We start from the raw sequence: 25,691 nt of genomic DNA on the forward strand, positions 1-25,691 counted from the left end.
AAGCTTGTGTTTCCTTATTTATTTTCATTTTGGATGATCTGTCCATTGGTGAAAGTGGGGTGTTAAAGTCCCCTACTATGAATGTGTTACTGTCGATTTCCCCTTTTATGGTTGTCAGTATTTGCCTTATGTATTGAGGTGCACCTATGTTGGGTGCATAAATATTTACAATTGTTATATCTTCCTCTTGGATTGATCCCTTGATCATTATGTAGTGTCCTTCTTTGTCTCTTCTAATAGTCTTTGTTTTAAAGTCTATTTTGTCTGATATGAGAATTGCTACTCCAGCTTTCTTTTGGTTTCCACTTGCATGAAATACCTTTTTCCATCCCCTTACTTTCAGTCTGTATGTGTCTCTAGGTCTGAAGTGGGTCTCTTGTAGACAGCAAATATATGGGTCTTGTTTTTGTATCCATTCAGCCAATCTGTGTCTTTTGGTGGGAGCATTTAGTCCATTTACATTTAAGGTAATTATCGATATGTGTGTTCCTATTCCCATTTTCTTCATTGTTTTGGGTTTGTTATTGTAGGTCCTTTCCTTCTTTTGTGTTTCTTGCCTAGAGAAGTTCCTTTAGCAGTTGTTGTAGAGCTGGTTTGGTGGTGCTGAACTCTCTCAGCTTTTGCTTGTCTGTAAAGGTTTTAATTTCTCCATCAAATCTGAATGAGATCCTTGCTGGGTAGAGTAATCTTGGTTGCAGGTTTTTCTCCTTCAACACTTTCAATATGTCCTGCCACTCCCTTCTGGCTTGCAGAGTTTCTGCTGAAAGATCAGCTGTTAACCTTATGGGGATTCCCTTGTGTGTTATTTGTTGTTTTTCCCTTGCTGCTTTTAATATGTTTTCTTTGTATTTAATTTTTGACAGTTTGATTAATATGTGTCTTGGCGTATTTCTCCTTGGATTTATCCTGTATGGGACTCTCTGTGCTTCCTGGACTTGATTAACTATTTCCTTTCCCATATTAGGGAAGTTTTCAACTATAATCTCTTCAAATATTTTCTCAGTCCCTTTCTTTTTCTCTTCTTCTTCTGGAACCCCTATAATTCGAATGTTGGTGCGTTTAATGTTGTCCCAGAGGTCTCTGAGACTGTCCTCAGTTCTTTTCATTCTTTTTTCTTTATTCTGCTCTGCAGTAGTTATTTCCACTATTTTATCTTCCAGGTCACTTATCCGTTCTTCTGCCTCAGTTATTCTGCTATTGATCCCATCTAGAGTGCTTTTAATTTCATTTATTGTGTTGTTCATCGTTGCTTGTTTCATCTTTAGTTCTTCTAGGTCCTTGTTAACTGATTCTTGCAATTTGTCCATTCTATTGTCCATTCTATCTCCAAGATTTCGGATCAACCTTACTATCATTATTCTGAATTCTTTTTCAGGTAGACTGCCTATTTCCTCTTCATTTGTTAGGTCTGGTGGGTTTTTATCTTGCTCCTTCATCTGCTGTGTGTTTTTCTGTCTTTTCATTTTGCTTATCTTACTGTGTTTGGGGTCTCCTTTTTTTTTTTTTTTTTTGCAGGCTGAAGGTTCGTAGTTCCTGTTGTTTTTTGTGTCTGTCCCCAGTGGCTAAGGTTGGTTCAGTGGGTTGTGTAGGCTTCCTGGTGGAGGGTACTAGTGCCTGTGTTCTGGTGTATGAGGCTGGATCTTGTCTTTCTGGTGGGCAGGTCCACGTCTGGTGGTGTGTTTTGGGGTGTCTGTAGACTTATTATGATTTTGGGCAGCCTCTCTGCTAATGGGTGGGGTTGTGTTCCTGTCTTGCTAGTTGTTTGGCATAGGATGTCCAGCACTGTAGCTTGCTGGTCGTTGAGTGAAGCTGGGTGCTGGCGTTGGGATGGAGATCTCTCGGAGATTTTTGCTGTTTGATATTATGTGCAGCTGGGAGGCCTCTTGTGGACTAGTGTCCTGAAGTTGGCTCTCCCACCTCAGAGGCACAGCACTGAGTCCTGGCTGCAGCACCAAGAGCCTTTCATCCACAGGGCTCCTTAATTTGGGATGATTCGTTGTCTATTCAGGTATTCCACAGATGCAGGGTATATCAAGTTGATTGTGGAGCTTTAATCCGCTGCTTCTGAGGCTGCTGGAAGAGATTTCCCTTTCTCTTCTTTGTTCTCACAGTTCCCAGGGGCTCAGCTTTGGATTTGGCCCCGCCTGTGCGTGTAGGTCGCCGGAGGGCGTCTGTTCTTTGCTCAGACAGGACGGGGTTAAAGGAGCCGCTGATTCGGAGGCTCTGGCTCACCCAGGCCGGGGGGTAGGGAGGGTCACGGAGTGCAGGGCGGGCCTGCAGCGGCAGAGGCCGGCGTGACGCTGCAGCCTGAGGCGCGCCGTGCGCTCTCCCGGGGGAGGCGTCCCCGGATCCCGGGACCCCGGCAGCGGCGGGCTGCACAGGCTCCCCGGAAGGGCGTGTGGCTAGTGACCTGCGCTCGCACACAGGCCTCCTGGCGGCGGCAGCAGCGGCCTTAGCGTCCCATGTCCGTCTCTGGGCTCCGCACTCTTAGCCGCGGCTCGCGCCCGTCTCCGGAGCTCTCCCAAGCAGCGTTCCCAATCCCCCCTCCTCGTGCACCAGGAAACAAAGAGGGACGTAAAAGTCTCTTGCCTCTTCGGCAGGTCCAGACCCCTCCCCAGACTCTCTCCCGGCCAGCCGCGGCGCACCAACGCCCTGCAGGCTGTGTTCACGCCGCCAACCTCAGTCCTCTCCCGGCGCTCCGACAAAAGCCGGAGCCTCAGCTCCCAGTCCCGCCCGCCCCGGCGGGCGAGCAGACAAGCCTCTCGGCTGGTGAGTGCCGGTCGGCCCGATCCTCTGCGCTGGAATCTCTCCGCTTTGCCCTCCGCACCCCTGTTGCTGTGCTCTCCTCCGCGGCTCCCAAGCTCCCCCACTCCGCCTCCCGAAGTCTCCACCCGCGAAGGGGCTCCTAGTGTGTGGACACTTTTCCTCCTTCACAGCTCTCTCCCGCTGGTGCAGGACCCGTCCCTATTCTTTTGTCTCTGTTTAGTTTTTTCTTTTGCCCTAACCAGGTACATGGGGGGTTCCTTGCCTTTTGGGAGGTCTGAGGTCTTCTGCCAGCGTTCAGTAGGTGCTCCGCAGGAGTTGTTCCACGCGTAGATGTATTTCTGGTGTATCTGCGGAGAGGAAGGTGATCTCCGTGTCTTACTCTTCCGCCATCTTCCCGGAACCCCCTATTAATATTTTTGTGTATTTCCTTCCAGTCGTTTCTTTTTTCCTATTTCTGAAGCATTTATAATCATTTTTGTCTTGTTTTATTTTTAAATAGCATTTTTCATGTTATTACATATTCCTTGTAAGAGTCATTTTTAAAGACATTACATCTCACTTCGTAGATGGACCAGTTTTCTTCTTTTTAAAATGTCGGGACTAGATTAATACATTTCTCTGGAGTCCTCCAGCTCCAAACTTCTAAAACACCATATAATCACATATAATTAGTGTGTATCAATCACAGTAGGCTCACTGTGGTAACAAACAACTACAAATTTTAGGGGCTTAACACAATACGTATTTATTCTTCCTCAAGCCACACCTGAATGGGGGTCCATGGGGGCAGGGGTAGGGAATTCTGCTCCACACTCAGGTACACGGCCTCTCTCCATCTGGGGCTTTTCCATCCTGAGGGCCTTGGGGACCTTTCCAGGATCCTCTGGTCTAACTGGAAGGTAAGAGGAGAGATGTGGGTGGAGGACCCCAATGAAGGCACTCATCATTTCTGCACACTCATTGGCCAGAGTTCAGTCACATGGGTACACCTAACTGCAAAGGAGGCTGGGAAATGTAGTCCAGCTGTGGCCATAGGAGGAAAAGAAGATGGAGTTTGGTGAATCTATGGCTTCTCTGCCACATAGATGGTCTTTTTCCACCCCCATCCTTTCCCTCCTTAAAATCCTAACACACACTTTAAAGTTTGTGTCTCTCTCTCCCCACCACCCACAATCTCAGTGTGTACCTGGCACCCCGGCCTGTCTTTAGTTCAGTCAGCAGCTAGCCCCGTTAACTGGCGTGACCTGAACATCATCTATCAAGAGTCCTGCATCACACATCCACCCTTCCAGTGTCCTGGTCATGGGCCATTCATCAACTCACAACCAACTGAACAGATTCAATCCTTGTCTTCCTGCAGATTCTCCCCCAAGGTTTCCAAAATGATCCTATAGGAGAGCTGAGCCCTACGCCATTGATGGGCTCTCCCCTCTTTTAATCCTTTCGTTCCTTTCATGGAGTTTCCAGAGGGCTTGGGCTTCTTACTTGTACTGCTTCTGTGAACAGACAAAAATGCTACAGCACTAAAAAAAGGTCAGAGGTCAAATTCCAATTCAATCCCCGCCAGTGATTCTGTTTCTGCACAACCTAACCAACCACACATGTAAGACCGCAGATGACTCCTAAGTCACTTAAGCTGTCAGTTGAATTTGTAGGCTTTTTAGAGACATGGTAGAAAGACCAAAGTGTTTGGAAGAATATTTTAACTAAGCTCTGGGAAAAATTAGTTGGAGTGGAAACAGAGAGGAGGGTGCTACAGGGCCCAGCCTGGGTAGTCAGAGGGGCTTCCAGCCAGAATCCTTTGAGGAGGTTTAGAACAGGATGGAGCAGCAATGCCCGAGGATGTCATGACTGCACCAATGGAGGAATCTCAACTCTTTAGGGGTTTAAGCATGGAAAGTTTTTATTTTTATTCTAATAATTTCTACCAGTTGTTCTGATGAAGCCCCTTGCCCAGTAAGTCAGGGGAACCTTCAGTGGCAATTGTGATTAATGTCCCTTCTGGTCAATGGTTAGCTCAGTCCAGTTAAAACTTCAATCTTGAAGGTACTCAGGTCACAGCCCCCCCACCCTCCATCTGCTCAGAGGCTTGGCGTGGGCATGCTGTGCTGCTCTGTGTGCCGGGCAAGGGGGCAGGGTCGCTGCTGGGAAGCACCCAGTCTTTTCTTTTAAACACTCTCTCCCTTTTCCCTGAGCCTGGTTCTCTGAGGCTGGTGCAGGGGGATGGAGGTGGGGAAGGACACAGCCTCAGGTGACCACCCTGTCCAGGTCATTCTCCTTTCTGCTGCTGATTTCTTCTGGTCCAGCTCCCGGTGCAGATGAGGTGTGGCAGGGGAGAGCCCCCAACGGGACCCAGGTCCCCAGCCGCTCTGCTGGGCACTGCCGATGGGCAGGCTCTGGCGGGTCCTCCCATGAGCTCCACCTGGCAGCCTCACACTGCTTTCCTTTTATGTGGGGCCTCTTGCCTCATGCCGATCAGTGTGGCATCAAGACTGCAGCCTCACATGCCATCTTCCCTCTGCACCCCAACTCTAGGAACTGCAGGAACGGGCAGGACCCACCTTCCGTACATCTGGGGACCGAGCAGCTCCGGGGCTGGGTCTCGCCTTCATCCCTCGGCGGTGTCACCTCTCTGTCGCTCTGCCCTGTGCTCCTTCTCCTCTTTGGCTCAGGGGACACGCAGCAGGTGTACAAGATGTCAGCTTTCTTTTTTTCCCTCCACCTTTATAAACAATTGCCTTGACTCTTCTTTCCCTGAACTGGGGAGGAGAACCAATCCAGCACCCTCTTTTCCTTCCTCTGCCATCACAAACATTGAGATCTCCTCACTTCCCACCCTGTATAGATCAAAGGGGTCAATGGTCATTTCCACAGGGCCTTTGGGGGGTGGCTACCTCCAAGACAGCGGTCCTTTGGAGGTAGAGTGTGAGGTTCTCAGCCCCTTTTGTTCTCAGCTGTGGGTTCCAGTTGCCAGTTCTGGGAAAGACAGAAAGAGCCCACTCAGCACCATATGCTACTGCCATGTAGGATTTCTCAAAATACGTGCAAATCAAAGATGCCCATGGCAGCAGATTTTAAAGAGTATGAATATATGCTCATCTTTGTAAGAGATTCCTATATAAGAATGCATTGGGGGCTTCCCTGGTGGCGCAGTGGTTGAGAGTCCGCCTGCCGATGCAGGGGATGCGGGTTCATGCCCCGGTCTGGGAAGATCCCACATGCCGCGGAGCAGCTGGTCCCGTGAGCCATGGCCTCTGAGCCTGTGCGTCTGGAGCCTGTGCTGTGCAACGGGAGAGGCCACAACAGTGAGACGCCCACGTACCGCAAAAAAAAAAAAAAAAAAAAAAAAAAAGAATGCATTGGCCCTTGAGTAAAAATTCCTCTTGCCCTATTTCTCCAGTAGCCCTAACCCTAAGTCTGTGGAAGCACAGCCTGACCTCCTGTTTTGTCTGATTTCTTAATTTTAGGTTTCAGATGCTAAATGATGAAAACTGCAGCCATCTCCTGTACTTTAACTGTGCTCTCAGGTGGTTTGCTCTAAGGATGGACATCCTCATGAACATCATCACCTTCATTGTGACCTTGTTGGTGACCCTGAGTTTCTCCTCTATCAGTGCTTCATCCAAAGGCTTGTCATTGTCTTACATCATCCAGGTAACACCTAGTGTAAGGCTGGGCCTGGCCTGGAGGCTCTGGCATAGAGTGTCTCAGGGAAGATGGACATAACAGAAAACCCAACTCAATGGGTTTAAACAACAAGGAGAGCTCCGTGGTGAAGTTCACATCATTAAAAGGTCTGGTGGCTGTATGGGCTTCAGGCACAGTTGGATCATGGTCCCTGAGTTTGTCATCCTTCTGGGATGACTTTCTTCATTGCTGTGCAATGGTGACTGGCAGCCTCTGGGGGCTATAGCAGGAAGGAAGCAGGAGAAAAGCGTTTCCTGCCCCAGCCACTGAACAAAAGCCCTGTGTTTTACTTTCACTGGATTAATTGAGGCATCCCCAAACTAATTTGTGGCTCGATGGGGTGCGGATGACTGGCTTAGGCCAAAGGATGGAGTCATACCCCATGCTGCTCTCATGTCACACACCGCTGCCCCACAATAGGGAGAGGGAAAGGAATGCTGGGGGGCAACCATGATGTCCATGACAAATAATCACCAACTTCTCTTTTTGGTTGCTTTGGTGTTTTCTTTTGAAAAATAAGAATAACAGGGAAACAATAATAATAGGGAATAATAATGGTAATAGGGAAACACATGTCATTTTAGGCACTGTTGTAAGTTCTTTACATAAATTAACTCATGTATCCCCACAATAACCCATGAGGTAGGGATGCCATAATCCCGGTTTTACAGGTGAGGAGACTGAGGTCCAGAAAGACTTGTCAGAATCACACACCGGCATGTGTGAGAGCCAGGATTTGAACCCACGTCATCTGGGTCTGATACCAATCTGAGTCTGCATCTGCTCCTTGTTACATACCTCACACGTCTGTCTTTGGAAGCTGTTCCCATGCAGTCCTTATCCTCGGTGCTCTGACATTCCAGGACAGTGAGTCTGAGTGGGGGTCTGTTTCCACTTATTCTGTTGAAGACTGGGAACAGAATAAAGTCAAATCTCTCTTCAAGTGGAAAAATTTCTCCTTTTCCTCCTTTATTCCTTTTTCCCCTCTTGATAATTTCCTTGTCTCCTTTCCTTTTGTTTTCCTTTTCTGTCACTCATATTGGTTGAATATTGGTTGAATATTGGTTTTCTTGCATCAGTCCTCTATGTTTCCTTTCTTTCATCTCAAAGTTTCCATGTTCTTGTTTTTTTATCTTTATTCTGGGAATTTTCCTTTGCTTTGTCATTCGGCCATTCTCTTGAATTTGAAGATCATATGTTCATATACTTAATTTCCACAAACTCTTTCTTAGTCTCTGAGTTTTTAAGCAAATCATTTTAAAATGGGTGCAACATATTTTTAATCTCTCTGAGGATATCAATTACAGCTCCTCACCTTTCTTAAACTCTCCTTTCTTATTTGACTGATACCTGTTTTTTCCAGGATCAGGTTTTTTTTGTTGTTGTTGTTGTGGTTATTCATTTATTTTATTTTATTTTATTTTTTAACATCTTTATTGGGGTATAATTGCTTTACAATGGTGTGTTAGTTTCTGCTTTATAACAAAGTGAATCAGTCATACATAAACATATGTTCCCATATGTCTTCCCTGTTGCGTCTCCCTCCCTCCCACCCTCCCTATCCCACCCCTCCAGGCTGTCACAATATCCCTGTGCCATGCGGCTGCTTCCCACTAGCTATCTACCTTACTACGTTTGTTAGTGTGTATATGCCCATGACTCTCTCTCGCCCTGTCACAGCTCACCCTTCCCCCTCCCCATAACCCAGGATCAGTTTTTTTGTTTGTTTGTTTGTTCATCTGGTTCTTGCTCTTTCATGCCATTGGTTTTGTTCATATGTCTCTTGATCCATTTGTGGTTAAGGCAGAGAAACTTGGTTGGATTTTCATGTTTTCATCTGCCTTTGTATATGCCTTGGTAGGTCTCTCCTGATGGGACGTTTTATAACTATGGATAGGTTGGTTGGACTTTTCCACAGGCTGGCTTCACTTCAGGAAAGCAGCCAGAGAGCTGGCCTTCAGACACCCAAAGGCTAGATTTAAAGAGATTTTATCTAGGATACTATTCTGGGAGCCCCATTTATCCCCAAGTCATTTATCCACTTTCTTTAGGGAAGTGTGTGTGTGTGTGTGCGCGCGCGTGTGTGTGTGTGCATGTGTGTGTGTGTGCATGCACGCGCGCGTGTGTGTGTGTGTGTTTTGGCCTAGGGATAAATTGCCCAGCTACCTCTGGTTGGGAGGAAGATGAGGAGGGGCAGGAAATGGGCCCAACGGGAGTAGCTGTCTATACGCCACCTCAGTCTGTCTCTTTGTGGACCCCTTCTCTTACCTGGAGCCTCTCTGACTTCTGCTGGAAGAAGGTTCTGGAAGCTCCTGCAGCACACTCTGCCTCCATCCTATCAAAAGGCTTTCATCCTCTTTCCATCTTCCAGAAATGTGTAACTCTCTCCTTCAAAGATATCTCTTGATATCTCTTCCCAAGCCCCTTGCTGTTAACGGTCTATTCCTTTTTGCAATCTCTGTACTATCATTTTAGTAATATTTTGGAAAGGAAGAGGAACAAATATATGCTCAGGACTCTATGTTAAGTGAGGGAAATGAGTTTTCCTTGGGTAGGCAGTTTCCCTCATTGATGGATGATTTTTTTTTTTTGCGGTACGCGGGCCTCTCACTGTTGTGACCTCTCCCGTTGTGGAGCACAGGCTCTGGACGCGCAGGCTCAGCGGCCATGGCTCACGGGCGCAGCCCCTCCGCGGCACGTGGGATCCTCCCGGACAGGGGCACGAACCCGCATCCCCTGCATTGGCAGGTGGACTCTCAACCACGGCGCCACCAGGGAAGCCCTGGTGGATGATTTTATTTGTTGTTACCTAGTAAAATATTAAACAGATGATGTTGAATAGATTCCCTTACTTGGTCCAAGTGAAACCGCTTTCCTCATCTGAGGTTATGCTCTTGGGATATATCACCAGCTTTCTATGAGATTGTTTTCAAACATTCCTGTGAGGCTGGAGAATTTGCACACCTCAAGATCTAGGGGGTGTTTCCCCTCCAGCTGGCTTTGGAGCTTTATTGAGCATTAGCCCCCCTTTGGAGAATACAGAAAATCCAGCTGACAGAGCTTCCCTTCAGAACAGAGGAGACTCCCTAGGTGGATGAGAGATTGGTGTGAAGTCCCACAGAGCAGAAAGTGAGTGCAAAGTAACATCACATAACATCACAGACGAGGATGAGCACTTCCTGGGGCCAGCACTGTGCTGATAAGGGAATTCTAACCCCATGGAGGGCTGCCCGGGGCCCTGAGAAGCTGATACTCTTGAACTTAACAAAATACTTATATGCCCTTCTCAAGAGCAGAGTTCATTCATTCACTCAGCAGACGTGTCCACTGAGCACCTGCCAGGAGCCGGAACCATGCCAGCTGCTGTGGGTTCAGCAGTGAACAAGCTGGACAGGTCTCTGCACTCATGGAGCTTACATGTTAGTGGGATATAAAGGGATACAAAGTGGGATGGAATAAATAAGTGCGCAAGTAAGTAAATAAGGAGACTTCAGAAACTGTTGAACTGTTATGAAGATAATGAAGCAGGGTAATTGACTGTAAGTGGGGAAGCAGCATTAGACCCCCATATAGTCAGGGAAGGCCTCTGCCGGGAGGTGACTTGCAAGCTGACACCTGAATTTGATAAAGAAGGAGCCAAGGAAGTGCTTCAGTCTGAGGGGCCAGGGAAGGCTGGGGGTAGGCAGGAGACTGGTGCCTTTGGGGAACTCAGAAGCTCCTGTGGCCTGAGCAGGGTGGTGGAGAATACGATATGAGGGGTCGGCGGGGCTCCGTCAGCCGTGGGCAGGGGTGTCACCTGTCTTCTAAGAAAGGCTTTCTCGCCTGCAGCACTGTGGACATTTGGGCCAGATAATCCTTTTTGACAGGGGCTGTTCTGTGTGTTGCAGGATGTCAGCAGTCTTCCTGATCTCTAACTAGGAGATGCCAGTAGAATCTCCCGCCTCCAAGGTCGTGACAACCTAAAATGTCTCTAGACATTGCCAAATGTCCCAGGGACAGGGTTCCTAATCACCCCAGCTGAAAGCCAGTGCCCTAAGAGAAATGGGAAGCCAGTGGCATGTGTAAAGCTGGGAGGCAGCAAGGAGGCCCACTGAGATGAGCTCTCGGAGGGTCTGGACCCACACTGCTGTCACCTCATCCACCTGCTCAGGACACACTGCTTCCTTCCTGTTAAGGCCACTTGCTGCTACCCAGAGTTTGCTTGGCAGCCTCTTATCATGAATGCTTCAGCACACACCATCTTCTTATCACCCCAGCTAAGGTAACGCCCCAGCCCAGCCCTAGCCCCTCTTTCACATCTTACCATATAACTGACGTTCTTAGGGTTCCTTGACATTGCCTGTGTCTCATCCCGCCGGCCCAATAGAATGCAAGCCCTGGGGCTTCAGGGGTCTTGTCTATCACGTTCACCCCTGGGAAACCAGCCCCAACTGTGCCGGCACCCAGTCACTGCTCACCTAGTGAAGGCCTGGTCCTTCCTCCAGCCCACTAGCCCACCCTGCGACTGAGGCAGGTGCTGTTGGTGGCCCCCCTTCCGGGGCAGGCCAGCTGGCCTCCCACTGCTGCGGGAAGGTGCTCAGTTCAAGGCTGAGGCAGGTTGCACCTGCGGTATGGGGAGTCCTCCCAGCGCCTCCGCAATGCCTGCAGGGAGTTAGGGGAGATGGAGCCGCATCCTCGGGACAAGTCAGGTGTGTTCCGTGCGGACTCCCAGGACCCCCAGGGGCGTCAAACTTCAGTTGCCCACAGTGAAGCCTATCCGGACTCTCCTCCTCTGTGCCTCAGTTCTCCCAGCTCCTACTGGGACTTTTTGGGTCCACCTCCTGGAGGTGTTTCCTAGGGCTGCTGTAACAAATTATAAACTAGTGGCTTAAAACCAAAGAAATGTATTCTCTTGTGGTCCTGGAAGTTGGAAGTCTAGAATCAAGGTGTCTGTAGGGCCATGTTCCCTTGGAAAGCTCTAGGGGAGAATCTGTTCCTTGTCCCTCCCGGCATCTGGTGGCTGTTGGCTTCCTGGGCTTGTAGCTGCATCCCTCCAATCTCTGTCCTGTCTTCATGTCTCCTCCTCCTCTGTCTCTTATATGGACACTTGTTGGATTTAGGGTCCACCCAAGTAACCCAGCTTGATCTCAAGGTCCTTAATTACACCTGCAAAGACCCTTTTCCTAATGAGGTAGCATTCAAGCGTCCCAGGGATTTGGATGTGGAATATCTTTTGGGGGGACCTCCATTCAACCTGCTTGCCCTCAAATCTCAGGGTTGGCTTCTGGGGGATCCTGGCCTAAGGTGGGTGACCTTAGCAGGCCACCGTCTAAGCCTAGAGTTTCTCATGTCCGAAGCAAGCAGATGGGCTTGATGGTTTTCTTCCACTTCTGATACCTGTGGTGATTGGGTTTCAGGTGCTTCCAGGATGCAGGTGGGATAATCGGGGAGGGCACAGAGGTGCAGGACCCTACCAGGTGGCCGCAAGTGCTGGGTTTCCAGCAGTGCGGAGGCCCTGGGAGAATTCCTGCTCACAGCAGTTCCCCACCCCTCCAACCAAGAAGCTTGTGCCTGAGCAGTGCTGTGATGGGATGACTCTGCCCATCTGGAGTGCCAGGGAGAATATAATTACCATTTGTTTCTAAATACAAAGGAAGTGTTTAAAGGCAAAGCACCCCAACAGGAGTGTCTTTACATCTGGACACTTGGCTGGGAACGCAGGCCTGCTTTTGGTGTGGTCCTGAGTGAGACGGAAGGGGTGACTCACAAGCCGGCCCTGCAGGCAGACAGGGCTCTGACTGCTTGTGGCTGCTTGTGGCTGTGCTGTGTGACTGCTTGTGGCTGCTTGTCGCCCCCTCCACAGCTGAGTGGGCTGCTCCAAGTGTGCCCGCGGACAGGGACGGAGACCCAGGCCAAGTTCACCTCCATGGAGCTGCTCAGGGAGTACATTTCGGTAAGAAATCAGTGCAAGAGGAGGAGCCAGTTAACTCTGGCAGAATTTAGGTATTTGATCTTTTTACATGTGAAAGGGATCTCTTTAAAAATTGAAATCGGACCACAACCCCTTTTCTTAACACCCATATTTACAATATAGTCTAAAGTCCTTGATGATGAGGGAGAGGTTCTTTTCAAAAAAATTTCCTCAAGGGCTGTTTCTGTACACAGAAGAGAGAATTCAATGGCTTACTTTAGTTTCTAAAAATTAATACTTATTTGACTAAAATTGTAAATTGAAAAAAACTGTCTTCTTCTTTAAAAGCTTTTATGTTCCCCTTACAAATCCTGCTATTCTTTGAAAAGCAGTCTTGCCAATTCAAGCAATCACTTTTAAGGGCCTTTGAACAGCATTTGGCCCCTTTTAATTAAATACTTTAAAACATTTTAAGCTGCATTTTAAAATTTAATGCGTTCCATTTCCTTTTTAAGTACCTCGATAATCTGATTTAACAAACAAACCTTCCTGAGGTTATATAAATCTAATAAATTAAACTTATAAATATGGTGAGCTTTAAGTTCTCATGACAATCCCAATGCTGTATATAAATAGTAAGTTTTTAAACTTAAAACCATGTTAAAATAAGTTATTCAATTTTACATTTTAAATTAGAATCACAAGCCTGAATGTTATTAACATTATGAATACTTAAAGCACCAAATATGCAGATTCCATAAACTAAAAATACTACTATTCCAATCATGCTTCTCTTAAATATTATTATTACTAATTCTAAATCTTCTAGGGATTAAAAATACTCACTGTCTAGGAATACAATTCTTTTCTCAGCTAATTGTGGTTGCCTTTCGACCAGCGATGTGGGCTGGTCAGCCACCCTAATGGGGAACACGGGAGCTCTATTTCTCCCGGTTAACAGGTACTTTATAATTCAGAGGAGGGGTTAGTCTTATAATGCAGTCAAGTTGCTCTCCTCCTTAATTGGAGGAAATTTGCATTTCTTGGGCTCTTATAAAACTTTAATTCCTTTTCCATGTAACTCTGAACTTGACACCCGGTGCTACTGTCATCTTCCTGCTTCTAACACCACAGTGACTCTTGCAGATAATGAAATTGTATCTGATCGAATTCTGCAAATCTCAAGGCTTGGTCTGGATTTGTCACACAGCTTCAAGGTCACACTGCTGACACTTGCCCAGGCTCACAAGGCCCAGTATGAGCTGCCACTTACAGTCATCCATTCTATTCACTAAGCTCTAGCCACACGACTTTTCTTTCTGTTCCTCAAAGTCCCCACACTCCTTCTGGCCTCAGGGCTTTTGCACTAGCTGTCTACTCTGCCTGGAATGAATCTTTCTGTAGCTGACATCTTCTCAGCATTCCAGGTCTCAGCTCGAATGTCACATCCTCACAGATGCCTTCCTCAACACTTAAGTAACTTTTACCCCTCCTACCCTTCCACCCCACACATTGTGTGTTCTGTTACAATACTCTGTTTTCTTGTCTTCATTTCTCATCTCTTTTCTTGTTTATTATCTGACTTCCCCGCTGCAATGTGAGTTTCTGGAGTGCAGTGGCCTTATTGGTCTAGTTCACCAGCATGAATACCAGTACCTAGAATTGTGTGAATGAATGAAATGAATGGAAAAGCAAATGACTATTAACCCATCATTTGTTATTCTGCTTTTCAGACCTGTGTTCCTGAATGCACTCACCCCCTCAAAGTAGGGACCTGTTCCCTCGACTGGCCCAGCCGTGGGGAGATAACATTCAGAGACTATCAGATGAGATACAGAGACAACACTCCCCTTATTCTCAACGGGCTGAACTTGAACATCCAGAGCAGGCAGACAGTTGGGATTGTTGGAAGAACAGGTTCTGGTGAGGACAAGCTCTGATTGTGTTTCTTTCAGGTTGTTTTCTTTGCATTTCCACTGGGCATGCTAGTTAAATCACACCAGAGGGTGATGTACATGCATGACGGATTGGTTGTTTTTTCCCTGACATCTCTTTACTATAAATTAGGATTTCAGGTTGGATGGATGTGTGGAGTTAGAAGTAAACACACATCAGTTTTTGAATTAATTAAATGAGAATCATTCTGGTGAGATGAGGCCCAGAGGATGAGTCATGTGTTAATAGCCCCTGCAGGGATGGACCGATTAACTGTATTAGGGTAGCTGAGTGCCCCTGCAGAGTGGGATTTCTGTCTGCACAAGGCCATTTTCATTGCATTAAAAATTCCCTTGATTAGATAGATACTCAGGTATGATGAAATGCAAACTGATGTTTGATTTGCTGCTGTTGCATTTATCATTCCCAGGCAAGTCGTCCTTAGGAATGGCCTTGTTTCGTCTGCTGGAGCCCGCCAGTGGCACAATCCTCATTGATGGCATGGATATCTGTACTGCTGGTTTGGAAGACCTCAGAACCAAGCTGACTGTAATCCCCCAGGATCCTGTCCTGTTTGTAGGTATAGTAAGGTAGCTGTTTTTGATCGTTGTGCATCCGTATTTTTGGATAGTGAAATCAGACCAGCAAGAGCTTTGTGAAGCGCCCGCGCCGTGGCTGGCCTGGGGCTGTCCTATCCTGAGATGCTCACAAGCCTTGGGAGTAGCTGAGGACTAGGGGCCTGAATATTACTTGTGTTTTATAAACTACATCACAAATACGCAAGATGCTTATGTGCAGGGTGAGCAGACATCCCAGTTGGCCCTGGAGAGCCCTGATTTATGCCTGTTTCAGCATCCTATCAGGTTTAGCAGTGGCCACTCCCTGAATTACCCCAGTTTGCACAATCAAATAAATGGTTATTCTATGTATGTAGCTATCCTTTCGGAAGTACGTCAATTCATTCCCACTAAGAAGTGAACAGAAACTGCTCAAGTCCAAGAACAGTAGGGTTGCAACTTTTGCAGGGCTCAAGATCTGTTGTCAAGGCACAAGGAGAAAACCACAGTTACTCACTTACCCCAGTGTAGTGGCTGCCCCTCTAACAAGAGGGACAGTTCCCCCATTGAGTACCAAATGAAGTAGGGGGCTGTATTGAGTGTTGAATGAAAAGGACCTTCCGCGTCTTGAAATGCTAGACTCACACCCTGCATGTAAGGTGCTCACCCTCTGCAAGGCCCGGGAGCTGCAGATAAAGCTTTTGCCTCTGAAGGCAGAGTGAACACACCGGGAGGTGGAATTGCTCGCTGCCTCTTTCTCTGCCAAGAATTTGCATGAGGTCAGATCCTCTCTGCTGCACACGGCCATGGAGAGGACCAAATGTGTCTCCCCGGTGCCTCGCTTGGGGCTATCTCTTGGCAGGGTTGGTGGTCTGCCCACCTTGGTGGTTTCTGCTGCATCCCAGAGTCATGGGTCTTCGGTCTCTTGGCCTGAGGTTGGTATTTCATGAACCACTGCCCTGGACTAAGCACTGCTCTTGTTGCTGTGGCGTCATCACACACCACCTCCCACTCTCCCCCTCATGCTGTAGAAAACATGCTCTCCCATCCTCTCGTCCTCAGAAATTCAGCTTCCTCTCCTTTCCTTCATTGCAGGTACAACTTGGATCCCTTTGCGAGTCACAGCGATGAGATGCTCTGGCAGGTTCTGGAGAGAACATTCATGAGAGACACAGTAGGTCTCTGGGGCTGTCCGGGATGAGTCCGATTCCCAGCACCAGTGCCCCAGACGCCTGGCTCAGGTTTAGATTTGGCCAGTTGTTTGTTGGCACCACATATGTCAATCCTAATTGCTCCTTGTTAAAAGCAACAATAGACAGTATTTATTAGGCCACTGCAATGATTCAGTCAAGAGCGCTACGTGCATTGTCTCAGTTGGTCCTGACTACAACCCTCTGAGGTTGGTACTCCTACCCCTACTTTTAGAGATGCAGAAACTAAGACTCAGGGTAGTCAGGTGTGAGTAGCAGAATGGAGACTTGACCCCAAGCCCATCTGACTCTAGACCAGAGGAAGTGCCCTACTGCTCTGCCAATAGCCTCATTTGCTTATTGAAGCAGATAACCTCTGGGAAGGTGAGAGGGCATGGCATGGAATGAACCATTTGTGAGATGGAACCCTGTCCTATAAGAGCTGCAGCTGGGGTCAGCGGGTGAGCGTGGCCACCTCTGCAGCCCAGAGGGAATTTTTTTTCCCAGGACTTGGTACCAAGGTGAGCATCGCCCAAAGCCACTTTGACTTGTCCTGCTAGATAAATCAGACCCTGTCTTTACCTTTCCTCTATGACCAGAAAACTCCATCCCATCTCCATTTTATGCATAGAAATAAGGATCCTGAAAGCCATTTACACTTGTTTGTGTTTCTCTGGAGCCATATGTGCATCATTTGTCCTCTTTTGGCAAGGTGTCTACGGGGTTCGATGAATCTCACTGTGATTTTAAATTATGAATGACTGCCTACTCCTTGGTCTTTCCCTGGTGCCTGTTCGCAATATTGAAATGATTGTTGTTTTGCACTTTCTTTTCCGCAGTAAAATAAAGCCAGCCGATAAATGCAAGAGAAGGGGGCAATCGATATGAAGGATACAGGACAATTTTATAGATCATCAGCACAATATGGCATTCTCTGTGTTCTATAGACAATGAAACTCCCAGAAAAATTATAGGTGGAAGTCACAGAAAATGGAGAAAACTTCTCAGTAGGGGAACGTCAGCTGCTTTGTATGGCCCGAGCGCTTCTCCATAATTCAGAAGTAAGGAAACAACGCGGAAAACGGATTGGTCCAAGTTTGGATATTTCCTGCAGCGCCACTCAAGCCAGGAGGTAGAGCCAGGCGTTTGTCTTTCAATAAAGAGAGAGCAATTGGGCCATTTAAAAACCGATCACTTTTTCTTAAGACAAAGTTGTGAGGGGAAAAAATTGAAAAATAACAGCCATTTACAGCAATAGCACCTGCCTCCCCTGGGCCTTTCCCCGGGAGGTCTTGCTTAGGTATTATCTCTGTCCTCCTAAGTCGTTTGGGTTTGAGAAATCTGCCTCTCAACTTTTTCCCTTTGTCCCTGAATGATTCTGAGGCCTGATAAACAGTACTCAAGATACTAAAGAAGGCCTTCAGAATGCCAGGATATAAGGTCTGTAAAATTTATACTCATTTTTCTTAGTGACTTAGCCATCTTTGCTTACTGATTTCAGAGAAGGGATTGCTGTTGCTTTAGAAATCCCATTCTCTGAACCCTGATCAAAGTGTAACCCATCGTGTGTGCTCTCTGCATGTGCTAACGACAGGGAAGGGAGCAAGCATGCATTCAGTCCTGACTGTGGCACTACACAGTACTGAGTGGTTGATGTGTTGTCTTTGCATTTCGTGTTCATGATAAGGTGTAACCCCCTTTTACAGACAAAGAAATGGAGCCTTGGGAAGTCAAGTAATTTAGCCAAAGTCAAGCAGAGTTAGAGCTGAATTCAAGCCCTCTGAATGGCAAACCAGCACTGTGGCAGGCAGAATAATGGCCCCCCCAATGATGCCCATGTCCTGATACCCGGAATCTGTGAACATGTTACCTTACCTGGGAAAAAGGGGCTTTGCAGATGTGATTAAGTCAAGGATCTTGAGATGGGGAGATTATCCTGGATTACCTTGGTGGGCCCAGTGTAATTACACAAGTCTTTATAAGGGGAGGAAAGAGAGTCAGAAAGAAAGAAGAAATGCAATAATGGAAGTAAAGGTTAGACTGATGCCAGAAAGAGGCCACGAGCCAAGGAATGCAGGCAGTCTCCAGAAGCTGGAAAAGGCAAGAAAACCATTTCTTCTCTTGAGCCTGCAAAAGAAATGCAGTCCTGACAAGACCTTGGCTTTAGGACTTCTGACCTCCAGAACTGTAAGATAATAAATTTGTTTTGTTTTGAGCCTCTAATTTGTGCTAATTTGTTATAGCAGCAGTAGGAAACATAACAAGTACTGTTATTATATCTCATGCTAACTCATGTAGTACAGTAGATAAAGACCATGGGGCATTTCTTCTCTGGTTTGTAGGGTTAGAATAAACAATTCACAAAAAGGGGAGCAAAGAATATACAACCTTTTTTCTCCAGCAAGTCCCTCTGAGGAAGATGAAGGTGGTGTGATACGACTTTTATTCTCTTGTTCTTTTTCTAACTTTCTGAGATGGATACTTAGCTCATTACTTTTCAGCCCTTCTTTTTTAATAAATTGAACTAAGACTATAAGTTTCCCTCTAGGTATAGCTTTGGCTTGGTGTGACTTTCACAATGCTCCTTCCTCAACAGATCATTCTCCTTGATGAAGCCACTGCCTCCATGGACTCTAAGACTGGTACTCTTGTTCAGAGCACCATCAAAGATGCCTTCAAAGACTGCACTGTATTGACCATTACCCACCGCCTCAACACGGTCCTCAACTGTGACCGCGTCCTGGTCCTGGAAAACGAGAAGGTGCAGGAAGTTGGCGTCACCTCTCCAGAGGCTTCAGTGGTTTGGGCTCTGTGGTGGGTGGATATTTTCTGACAATTTCAGCTCTCCTTCTCTGACTTTCAGGTGGTCGAGTTTGATAAGCCTGAAGTCCTTGCTGAGAAGCCAGATTCTGCGTTTGCGATGTTACTAGCAGCAGAAAACAAAGTCTGACTATAAAGGTCCCCATAGGGGCCACATCAGCTGATTTTAGAGGAAGAGGAGGCTGTGTGAGATGAGTCAGATGTGCCTGCAGGGGGAGGGGCCGTTATCTCAGGGGGCAGCTCTGGTCCACCATCCCTCCCACGCCTGGAGCACAGGCAGAGCTGGGGTGGAGGTTGTTTCCTTGCCTTGCCCAGCACATGCCTCCTGACCTCACTTGGAGGGCATGGGTCTGGTCCTAGATGATGAACAGAGGCAGAAGAAGCTTGTGGGTTAAAAAACTGCCTCTCACCTTCTAAAACCCTAACCATCCCTCATGTGTCCTTATCATTACCACCTCAGTGCCTGGGAATGGAACCATTGTAACTTTCAGTTAAAAACTGGTCAAACAGAATGGAAAAATGCCTAAGGATGGACTTTGTAAAGGTTTCCTGCCTTGTTATCAGAAGGGAAAAGAGCAGAGTTTTCTTCCTGCTTAACTCCTATTCACATCTATTTGGAGTGTGTGACAAGCAGTAACTACACAGATCTGTAGCATGAAAGATTGATTACAGTGTTTGGTGAAATTTTTTAAAAAAAAATCATATTGTATGTCCCATTTGCTCTATTAGAATAAACAGGGAAACAAAATGTTGGAGTTTTTCTGTAAATTACATTTTTATATCTTCTATATTGGTCATTAAAATGCAGTAGGAAATTAAACTACCCTGAAAGGTTGCCTTGCAATTATTTTGGTGAAGATATTCCAGTTTCTGTACTATTTACTCTCACAGACCCTCTTTGCTTTCTCCATTGACTCAGTAACAAACCTCCACAGCGTTTCCCAAATAAAACCTTTCTTTCCAGCCTCAAAGTTTGCTATGACGGAGGCAGTAAAGACATAGTCCCAGCAGCCCAGGAGTGAGTGGCATGGGGCAGCTGTGGCCAGTGAAGCCCCTGCCCCACCCCTTCTTAGTCTTGGTCCCATCCTTTACCCTATCCATCCAAACATGGAGGAAGGCAAGCCTGGCACATAGTACTCAAGAATGAGTGACATGAGTGCATGACACCATGATGAACTCATCCTGGCAGGTACCTGCCATCTCCCTACTCCCAGGGTATATTTACATGTTAAGGGTTTAATCTGGAGAGGCTGAGATTTAGGGCACACAAGCCATCCGCTAGCATCTCAAAGGCTGGGTTTGTGGCGTGTGCTTCCAACAAATCAGTCTCCAGCTCTCCTCTGGCCAGGCCTGGGCAGGTGTCTGCAGGACCAGAGGTGAAGCAGGCACAGCTGGCTGCAAGTAGAGCTCCCCGTCTGGTGACCGTTAAGGCCCTGGCTAAGGTAGCTGGGCAGCAATTCTGCCATCAGCAGAGGGCACAGAGCAAGAAGGATGTGGTTGAAAAGGCCACGAGTGAGGGGGCTCCGTTCACGGCAGCTCCATGCCAAGTTCAGATCTCCCTGTGAAGGGACACAGTGCATCTTAGAACGGTTCACTGTCCTGACCTGATTCTTGCCTTATCACAGTATGTGAGGCTGATCTGAGGTCTTCAAATCCGCATCCACTGGGCTCTGGAGCAGCTACTCCAGGCTGAGTGTGGCCTTCGCTTTGATGGATGGATGTCCAGTGACTCCTCCGTGTGGCAAGCAGACCAGGCAGTCTGTGCTGCTCGTGGAAATCCATGCCAGCTGTGTGATGGAGGAGGATGCTCTGTTTTCTACCAACTCAGCACCAGCCAGACAATCAGTCTGTGACTTCAGGAAGGTGTTTCCCGAGGGCAAGAGGGCGCCAAGGCTACGAAGATCCCTGTGGCTCATTCAGACGCACTAAAGTATGAATCATCTCCTGCTGCTTGTTTTTGCCCATGCTCCCCTTGGCTTGTACTGTCCAGAAGAGAATACCAATCCTGACTCACCCCTGTGATGTGCCAGGCACCGTGATAAGCATTTTTACACGAGTAATTTCATTGACTCTTCACCTCACAGCAGGAGATGGACGCTTTTATTATTCCCATCTTCCAGAGGTAGAAACTGAGGCTCACTGAGGTTAGTAGCTTAGCTATAGATGTACAAAAGGAAAACACAGAGGCAGGATGTGAACCCTAACAAGTCTGACTCTAGCACCCTGCTCCTAACCCCTCCACAAGAGCCCCTCATGCCCATCCCGCTCATCCTGTAGCAGGGACAGTGATGGTTGTCAGGATGGCACCCAGCAAATAGCGACTTCCGGAGGGATGACCGTTGCTTGCATGTGCAATGACATGGATTGGTCTCAGGGAGCCCTCCCCTCCCACCCCTATTGTCACTGAAATGTTGGCCAGGACAAAAGTATGTTGAACAATAATAACCAATGTTTAGCCAGTACAGGCAGACCTCGGAGATTCTGCAGGTTTGGTTCCAGACCATGGCAATAAAGCAAGTATTGCAATAAAATGAGTCACACATTTTTTTTGGTTTCCCAGCGCACATTAAATTTATATTTGCACTACACTGTAGTCCACCAAATGTGCAAGAGCATTATGTCTAAAACAAAGTACATGTCTTAATGAAAAAATATTTGATTACTAAAAAATGCTAACCGTCATACAAGCCTTCAGTGAATCATAGTAACATTAAAGGTCACTGATCACAGATCACTATAACAAATACAGTAATAATGAAAATTTTGAAATATGGTGAGAATTACCAAAGTGTGACAAAGAGACAAGAAGTGAGCAAATGCCGTTGGACAAATGGCACTGAGAGACTTGCTCGAGGCAGGGCTGCCACAGACCTTGGATTTGTAAAAAACGCAGTATCTGTCAAGTGCAATAAGGCAAAGAGCGGTCAAGTGCGGTGTGCCTGTAGCCCTCAAAACACAGACTGAGTTCATCGAATCCTCACCATATTGCTGTGGGGAAGGTGCCAGTGTCACCTTCATATTACGGATGATGACACTGAGGCACTGAGAGCCCCTGGACCAACGTCACACAGAGAGTGAAATCTGAATCCAGACAGGCTGGTGCTGGAGTGTGTGCTCTGCTGGAAACCTGACACTCTCCAGGTGAGAAAGAGCCCAGTGTTCAGAGCTGTAAAACCTGTGTCAGGATTAGGCTCAGTTATGCCTTGGTAACAAACAGCCTCACAGCTCAGTGGTTTATTTCCCGTTCACATGACATGTCCACCATGGGTCGTCTGTGCCTGTGCTGTTTATCTTCTTCATCCTGCAGTCCAGGCTGGCAGAGCGATCAGAAGTGCCACGTGCCACTTCACCACATTTCATGGGCAACACGTCACATGGCCATTCCTGAGTTCAACAGGGAGGTGAGGCATGTACTCCACCTGCGGGGGTTGGGGGGGCATGACAAGGCACATGGTCAAGCTTGTCCCTGCAGGGAGTTGTATAATCCACCTCTTGGGAGGGACAGCAGATATTTTGAACAACATTACAACCTACCACAGCCTGGGTTTGGGTGTTAATTTTGGCACTGAGTGGCTGTGTGATCTGGGGAAAGTATCTTGCTCTCTCTGAGCCTCTATTCCCTCATCTGTAAAATTTGGGGGTTTGGACTGAGTTCTTTTCAGTCTTGGCTTTCAATACAGGAGGAATAAAAAGGAGATATGGGGGCTTCCCTGGTGGCGCAGTGGTTGAGTGTCCGCCTGCCGATGCAGGGGACACGGGTTCGTGCCCCGGTCTGGGAGGATCCCACATGCCGTGGAGCGGCTGGGCCCGTGAGCCATGGCCGCTGAGCCTGCGCGTCCGGAGCCTGTGCTCCGCAACGGGAGAGGCCACGACAGTGAGAAACCCGCGTACCGTAAAACTGGAATTTGGACTTCCAAGGGGATTATAGTGAACCCTAAATGTGATTAAACATTTTTGTAAATGTTAAATTTGTAAAGTAACTTGAACAAGGTTTAACTGAGTTCTGACTCTTCCTTTAGTGTCTACTTTGATGCTCATTAGGACATTAGAAGGACTTTGAAATTTTATTCTCACTTTATTTGGTGCCCCGGTTTTGCTGTCTTCTCTTAATCTGCCTGTCTATTAGGTGATCATACGTTCAATGTTATGACTTAGAACTTCTCAAATATCCTTTATTAGGTGCCAGCAAAGAATAGAATAAGCCACCAATAAGCATTGTTATTATAAATTAATAACAAATTGCCCGTGACATGCTTCAGAACGGCTGATCTAGAGTGGGGATGGCAAACTACAGCCCATATGCCAAATCCAGCCCGCCTGTTTTTATAAATAAAGTTTTATTGGAACGCAGCCATCCTCCTTTGTTAATGTATTACCTCTGGCTACTTTTTGGCAGAGCTGAGTAGTTGCAACCAAACGCATGTCCTCAAAGCTAGAAATATTTACTCTCCTGGCCCTTTACAGAAAAAGTTTAGGCATTGCTGTGTAATGCAATTCAGGTCAATGAGACGTAAGAGGGAAGTCAGCTGAGGGTTGGAGGGTGGCTTCTGGAAAGCGTTCTCTCCCGTGGCCTGGTGTGTGTGCGTGGTGTCTGAAGCTGCGGCAGCCACCTTGTGCCCACGGAGGAAGTAGAGAGATGGACGGAGCATAAGTTCTTGCTTATGACATTGAGCTGCTGTTTTGCCGACCCTGAAGTCACCCCACCTCTTGTCACGTGAGAGGCTGCATTTTCTTTATGGTTTAGACCAGCTGGAGTTGACTTACTGTTACTTGTGGCCAAAAACATCATGAACGATGCAGAAGACAGTGACATCCTCCTTCCTGGGAAGATGCTGAGCCTGACCTGAGGAAAAGCAAACCTGGGTCCCTGCCCTGGAGTCACACCCATTTTCTCTAGAAGTGGCCCAAATGGGCACTAGTTCACATCCAAGCAAGAAGGACTTTCTAATTCTCATCTCCTGCCAAAGCTTCATGCCACATATGAATATTTCCCTCACCTTCCCTCCCTGCTGCTTGAGATCAGAAGGACCCAGAAAGAACTCACAGATTTTATTCTTGCTATTCAAGTGAACAGATCTGAAATCAGCCAAGAATTGTTGGTCAAAATGTGAAATATTCTTTGCTAGGAGTTGGAGTCACTTTGGCCAGAAAGCATGATTTAAAATGAATTAAAAAGCACAGGAGGTCAGTTTGGGGTCAGATGGACGATCAAAGAAACCACTTTTCTTTTGGCCCTTTGTAGAAGGTCACCTCCGAGTGAGGCTAAATCGGGCACTAAAACCTTCAAATACATGCTGATTTCCATGGAGAGGGTCTGCCTGCCTGACTTCCCGATGTGCATGTTCATGGCTTCTGCTGAAAGGCTTTCCCTCTGGTGGGACTGGCATTAAAGGGCCAGACCCAGGCTGTTTCTACAGTTTCAGCAAGAAACACGGAGATAGCCAGGCTGATCTTTACCCTCAGTTCCAGGAGTCTCTGGCAAAACTCACACCCAAAGGAACCTCAATTTGGTTTGTGGCAATTGTTTATATTTCTTTAAAACATTTTTTATTATGTTAAAAGATATAGAACATAAAATTTACCACTTTAACCACTTTCAAGTGTACAATTCAGTGGCATTAAGTACATTTACATTGTTGTGCAACCATCCCCATCACCCATCTCCAGATCCTTTTCATCATTCCAAACTGAAACTCCATAGCCAGTGAAAAATAGCTCCCAGTTCCACCCTCCCCCCAGCCCCTGGTAATCACCATTCCACTTTCTGTCTCTGTGAATATGACTACTCTTGGCAACTCATATAAGTAGATTTATACAGTGTTTTTCTTTTCGTGACTGGATAATTTCTCTTAGCATAATGTCTTCAAGGCATGTGTCAGAATTTCATTCCTTTTTAAGGCCATCCTAATAAGCGTGAAGTGGTATCTCACTGCGGTTTTGATTTGTCCCTGATGTTTAGTGACATAGAGCATCTTTTCATGTGCTTATTGGCCTTGCATTTCTTTTAAAGAGAAATTTGCACAGCATGTAAGAATCTTAACAGAAGAAACAGTCTTCCACCACCTTGCAAATTCCTTCTCTGATATAGTGTCTTGAATGAATATTCTCATTGTTTCAGAATAGGGACAGGAATTTAGAGACTGTAATTATCAGCTGTGGGCTAAACACCTAACATGTGGCATATCATTAAGTATTTAAAGCAACTCATTAAGTCTTCCTGTTTGTTCAAGGAGGTTACAGGATCTGCCTAAATGGTAGACAGAGGAGACAGGATTTGTACTCAAGAGCCCACTCAGTTCAATCCCTCCGCTCTAAAGACTAGGGAGCTAAAGCCCAGAAAGTCTAAAACTGGTCTGAGTTCATCTGAAGAGTGTGTGTGGGGGGGGAGGGACTAGGATCCTGAATTCCAACTTGGTGCTGCGTCCATGACGCCACACTGATTGATGCACAGACTGTGCTCAAAAAGATCGATGGTGGCCCAGTTCTGTGACCTGAACCATAAAAGAAATAAAAAATAATAGTTCTTTCCTCCAGGAAGCTTATAATATTACTGGGGAAGTGACTTAAAAGTGCGCGCCTGCCGATACAGGGGATGCGGGTTCGTGCCCTGGTCTAGGAAGATCCTACATGCCGCGGAGCAGCTGTGCCCGTGAGCCATGGCCGCTGAGCCTGCACGTCCGGAGCCTGTGCTCCGCAACGGGAGAGGCCACAGCAGTGAGAGGCCCGCATACCGGAAAAAAAAAAAAAAAGTGCCAAAGAGCGTACAGTAAAATGCTGGAGGATGGAGTGTAACATTAGACGTGAGCTCATTCATCCATTCTTTCATTTATTTATTTATTCATTCTT

At 47.0% G+C, this 25,691-nt stretch overlaps 1 pseudogene across 1 annotated transcript in view; it reads left to right on the forward strand.

Annotated features, from left to right (window-relative positions):
* Window positions 1-18,975, forward strand: part of LOC309976302 (ATP-binding cassette sub-family C member 12-like) — a 147,302-nt pseudogene extending 128,327 nt beyond the window's left edge. The window contains exons 21-28 of the transcript in view: window positions 6,234-6,420; window positions 12,296-12,385; window positions 14,077-14,266; window positions 14,709-14,868; window positions 15,931-16,009; window positions 16,973-17,086; window positions 18,622-18,786; window positions 18,889-18,975. The product of the transcript in view is annotated as an ATP-binding cassette sub-family C member 12-like (transcript). The remainder of the gene's footprint in view (window positions 1-6,233; window positions 6,421-12,295; window positions 12,386-14,076; window positions 14,267-14,708; window positions 14,869-15,930; window positions 16,010-16,972; window positions 17,087-18,621; window positions 18,787-18,888) is intronic.
* Window positions 18,976-25,691: the final 6,716 nt, after the last annotated feature.

Source organism: Leucopleurus acutus, assembly GCF_964270905.1.
Source record: "Leucopleurus acutus genome assembly, chromosome: 20".
NCBI lineage: Eukaryota > Metazoa > Chordata > Mammalia > Artiodactyla > Delphinidae > Leucopleurus > Leucopleurus acutus.